The following is a 5,669-nucleotide window of genomic DNA, read 5'->3' on the forward strand; positions in this document are numbered from 1 at the left end:
TAGAAATATAGGTCCCGCACGCCTGTAATCCCAGCACTCTGGGAGGCAGAGGCAGGCGGATTTCTGAGTTCGAGGCCAGCCTGGTGTACAGAGTGAGTTCCAGGACAGCCAGGACTATACAGAGAAACCCTGTCTCAAAAAAACCAAATCCAAAAAACCAAAAAGAAAGAAAGAAAGAAAGAAAGAAAGAAAGAAAGAAAGAAAGAAAGAAAGAAAGAAAGAAAGAAAGAAAGAAAGAAAGAAATATAGGTCCCCATTCCCATTTGCACTACCAATTATGTAGAGCCAATTACATTTCTTCAGTTTCAAGTTTTTAATTAGACTCAGCCATTTGCAATCCTGCACTGCCACACGCTTAGTTGAAGCCGTCAAGGAGCTTGACATCATTCCAGGTCTGGGCACACTGTAGAAACTGCTTGATCTCAAGAGAGCCAGGCCCACGAGACTGCTGGTCCAGCAGCTGGGCTCCCCAAGGCTCCTGGTAAGTGACGTCAGGCTTTGCAGGCTCAGCATTGCCACCTCTGCTGAAGGCCCCAGCGATGGCGTGATCCAGGGTATGCCGTACTACAGAGCCCACAGTCACACCAACCACAGTGGATGCCGTCTGAGCTACCAGGCCTGGCTGCCAGGGTGTTGAAGCAGGTGAGCCGCCTGCTGGTGCAGCTGTATGGAAACTGAGCTGCAGGTGCTCTTCGGGGAGCAGCCCTCATTTGAGGGACCATCTGCGAGATGCTGCTTCAGCTTCCATGAGACATCCTAGATGCTCATAGATTCAGTGTTCAGAGAAAACAGACTGCCCCGAAAACTCTTAATAGTTAAGGCAGAGGCTTAGCCATTTCCTCAGAAGGAAATTCACTTATGTAATGAGCTGTGAAAACACCAATATATAAAGACTGAGTCTTAGGGTTTTGCTGCTATGAACAGACACCATGACCAATGCAAGTCTTATAAGGACAACATTTAATTGGGGCTGGCTTACAGGTTCAGGGGATCAGTCCATTATCATCAAGGCAGAAACATGGCAGTATCCAGGCAGGCATGGTGCAGGAGGAGCTGAGAGTTCCACATCTTCATCTGAAGGCTGCTAGCAGAATACTGGCTTCCAGGCTGCTAGGAAGAGGGTCTTAAAGCCCACACCCACAGTGACACACCTACTTGAACAGGACCACACCTTCTAATAATGCCACTCCCTGGGCCAAGCATATACAAACCATCACAGACCTTACAAGCCATATCCAAATTGCAATAAATGGCTTTGTTCAAAAATCAGTATCAAAATTGGGACGCACAGTGCCACAGATATATCAGGACACAGTGTAAGGAATCTTGGATTTTATAATTACACAAGTGAGGTGACTAGTTTTTCTCAACTTGATACAAACTAGAGTCACCTAAGAAGAGGAGACCAGAACTGAAGAATGGACTTCATCATATTGGCCTGTGGGAAGGTCTGTGGGGGCATTTTCTTGATTAATTAATGATGTGAAAGGGCACAGCCCACTCTGGGTGGTGCCACCCCTAGACAAGTGATCCTGGGCTGTATAAGACAGCAAGATGAGCTAGGCATTAAGCAGTGTTCATTTCTCCAAGGTCTCTGCTTTAGTTCCTGCCTTGACATCTTCCCTCCATGATGAACTGCAAGCTGGAAGCCAAATAATCCCTTTCCAAACCCAAGCTGCTTTTGGTTACGATGTGGATTAATCACTTTACTGCTATAACAAAATACCGCAATCAAAGCAACTTATAGAAGAAAGGGTTTGCTTGGACTTATGGTACCAGAGGAATAAGAGGTTATCAGTACCACTGTGGGGAGGCATGGCACAGGTAAGCATGGTAGATAGAGCAGCAGCAACCTGGGAGCTCACATCTTTTATCTTAAGCATGAGGAGAGAGAGAGAGAGAGAGAGAGAGAGAGAGAGAGAGAACTAGAAACGACACAAATCTCTAAATCCTCAAAGCCCGTCTCAGTGACATACTTCCTCTAGCAAGGCCACACTTCCTAGACCTCCCCCAGACAGTGCCACTAATTGGGGATCAAGGATTTAAATACATAAATCTATGGGGGAACAGTCTCATTTAAGCTACCACATAGTGTTTATTACAGCAACAGAGAAAGTAACCAGGACAACAAAGAATTTATAGCAACTTAGACCATCCTAAAAATTAATCTCCATGTCTTCAGATGTTCAGTTACACGCATACCCATTTACACACACATACACATTTTTACATTTTATTTTATTTGCAGTAATGCCGAATCCAGCTTGGCCATGCAAGGGATGGCCTGACATGATTCCCACCCCTGGAAAAGACCCTGTGGGCTCCACACGTTTTGATGGTTGTTGTGGGCATATGGCTTCTTTGTATTAGAAGTTACATATTTTCATGTTTTCCTTTGAGGAATGTCCTCTCTGCCAAGGCTAATGACTCCATGATAACCAGAGACAGCAAGAGTTCAGGAGGTGAGGGTGTGTCTAATGTCTCAGCAAAATGGTAAATGCTGAGACCTTTAGGACAGCCCTTAAGGCTGTGGGAAATAACTCTGAAAACATGAGTTCAAAATGTATAATTTCTCAAATATGCAAAATGTAAGGATGTAATATAGATTGTATAAGGCGCTTTGCACACCTAAAAGAACAGAGGCAGCTGCACTGTGAGGCAGCTTATCAGAAAACACAAAGGCAGGCAGATTCCTGAGTTTAAATTCAGCCTGGGACAGAGCTAGGTTGGGCCCAGGCATGGTGGAAATGCTAATCTTTATCTTTTTTTTTTTTTTTTTTTTTTTTTTTTTGGTTTTTGTTTTGTTTTGTTTGAGACAGGGTTTCTCTGCATAGCTCTGGCTGTTCTGGAACTCACTCTGTAGACCAGTCTGGCTGTGCCTTTCTAATCAAGGGGCTGGGCTCAGGGGATGCTGATTCATGGGATAATCAAAAGGGAATCTGGGGTGGTAAGTGAATTGATATGTGATGAGCTATCCATAGTTAGTTTTTTTGTTTTTGCTTTTGTTTTTTTTTTTTTTTAGAATTGCAAGAGAAAGCTGTCTCAAACAGAGAGCTGTGTGGAAAGCTGTCTTGACCAGAACTTAGGCTATCAGCTTGTAACCTACAATATGACTTTGTGTTGTTCTTTCACCTCTCCCAGATACCCCTTCTTCAGAACTACTCTCCAAGCTGAGGTTGGTCCTTGGCACAGTAGTGGAGATCAAACCAAGGATGCTACTCTGGCTAGACAAGCACTCTACCACTAAAATGCATACCCACATCTCTGTTTTATTTTGGGATAGGATCTAAATTGCATAGGCTGTCCTCAAACTTGTAATCCTCCTGCATTAGCCTCTTAAATAGGTAGGATTATAGGCTTGCACCATCAGGCCCAACTAATCATATTTTCTTTTTTTTAAAATTTATTTATTTTACGTATGTGAGTATACTGTCTCTTTTCAGACACACCAGAAGAGGGCATCAGTTCCCATTACAGATGGTTGTGAGCCACCATGTGGTTGCTGGGACTTGAACTCAGGACCTCTGGAAGAGTAGTCAGTGCTCTTAACCTCTGACCCATCTCCAGCCCTTCATATTTTCTTAAAAGTAGAAAATGTAAACCTAGCATGCTGGTGCTTGTCTTTAATTCCAGTACTTGGGGGTAGAAGCAGAAGCAAGTGATCTCTATCAGTTCAAGGCCATCCTGGTTTACATAGTGAGTTCCAGGACCATTAGGGACATATAGTAAGACCTGTCTCAAAAAACAAACAAACAAATAAAATAAAAAATTCATCATTCAATTTTTGACTCTACGGTTTAAGTAATAACTAATAAGCCGGGCAGTGGTGGCACATGCCTGTAATCCCAGCACTCTGGCAGGCGAATTTCTGAGTTCGAGGCCAGCCTGGTCTACAGAGTGAGTTCCAGGACAGCCAGGGCTATACAGAAAAACCCTGTCTCAAAAAAAACAAATCCCCCCCCCAAAGTAATAACTAATAAAATTTTGTTCATTTAATTCCCAGTTTGAATCTGATCACTCTACCATGGAAAAATGAATTACAGCTGGGCAGTGGTGACATATGCCTTTAATCCCAACACTTGGGAGGCAGAGGCAGGCAGATTTCTGAGTTCGAGGCCAGCCTGGTCTACAGAGTGAGTCCCAGCAGGACAGCCAGGACTACACAGAGAAACCCTGTCTCGAAAAACCACAAAAAAAAAAAAAAAAAAAAAAGAAAAAAAAAAGAGAAAAGAAAAGAAAAGAAAAGAAAAAGGAAAAATGAATTATCCAAATGCACAAACTTCCCTGTTTAAGTAAATTGGATAACTGGTCTACTTTGATTTTTTGTGTTCCCTTATTTTGTAATTTAAATGAGTAATAATTTAAATATCTTTAAAATCTGAAATTCTTGAAATCAAAGGGATAAATAATGGAGGGTTTTTCCCTACAATGTTGCAGAGCAGCACAAATTATGGAAATATTAAATAATTGCTAGTGGCATATAGGTTCATTGTAACTGTGCAACTGCCAGCAACATTTAGTTTCTCTCAGAAGAATAAAGCCCATTAGTCCGTCCCAACAATGTTTGAAGCTGCTCTTTTCTAAAGAATATTTGGATTCTCTGAAGATGCTCCATCCCAAGTGGCCGCCTCTTAAGTACAGAGAGATACAAGAGCAAGTGAGTGGGTTTCTCCTGAGGTTCTGTCAGATTGCAAGTGTGCAGCTAGCTGCCATGGCTGGCCACATCGTAGCGTTCCCATCTGTCAGCAGACATCTTAGTATCTACAACAAAAAGCTCCCTTAAGTGATAAGGGGTGCCGGGCGGTGGTGGCGCACGCCTGTAATCCCAGCACTCTGAGAGGCAGAAGCAGGCGGATTTCTGAGTTCGAGGTCAGCCTGGTCTACAGAGTGAGTTCCAGGACAGCCAGGACTACACAGAGAAACCCTGTTTCGAAAAAACAAACAAACAAACAAACAAACAAACAAACAAAAGTGGTAAGGGGTTCAAATGGTGACAAATGCATAATACATAGTGACCCGGATCATAAGCAAATAATAGGCACAGACCCACGGGTCTGTAAAAGGACAGAAGGACTTTTTGTTTGTTTGTTTTTTTTCAAGACAGGGTTTCTCTGTGTGGCCCTGACTGTCCTAGAACTCACTCTGTAGACCAGGCTGGCCTCAAACTCAGAAATCCACCTGCCTCTGCCTCCCAAGTGCTTGGATTAAAGGCATGCGCCACCACTGCCTGGCTGGACAGAACGACTTCTACTCCTTGGGATAACTTTAATGTGTTATTTGGTGTTCGTTATTTAGCATTTTCCTTTTGCAAATTAAAAAATAAAATGTGATTGCCGCCAGAGACATGGCTCTAAGATTAAGAGCACTGGATGCTCTTCCAGAGGACCCACATCGAGGCTCCCATCCGTGGGTAATTCCAGTGCTGTGGGATCTGGCACTGTCTTCTTGTCTCAGGCACCAGGCATGCATGTGGTGAACAGACATACATGCAGGCACGGCACTCATACACATAAAAGGATGTAAAGGTAGGTGTGTGTGTGTGTGTGTGTGTGTGTGTGTGTGTGTGTGTATGAGTGCAGGTGCCCACCAAGGCCTAAGGAAGTGGAGCTCCACTAACTGTGAGCCATCCCACATGTATGCCGGAAAGAAACTCCAGTCTTATGGAAGAA

General features: G+C 43.6%; 1 pseudogene; it reads right to left on the reverse strand.

Moving 5' to 3' along the window:
- Positions 1–323: 323 nt before the first annotated feature.
- LOC127670532 (coiled-coil-helix-coiled-coil-helix domain-containing protein 2-like) lies at positions 324–722 on the reverse strand (annotated as a pseudogene).
- Between the last annotated feature and the right edge of the window lie 4,947 nt (positions 723–5,669).

This window comes from Apodemus sylvaticus, chromosome 20 (genome assembly GCF_947179515.1).
Source record: "Apodemus sylvaticus chromosome 20, mApoSyl1.1, whole genome shotgun sequence".
Classification (NCBI taxonomy): domain Eukaryota; kingdom Metazoa; phylum Chordata; class Mammalia; order Rodentia; family Muridae; genus Apodemus; species Apodemus sylvaticus.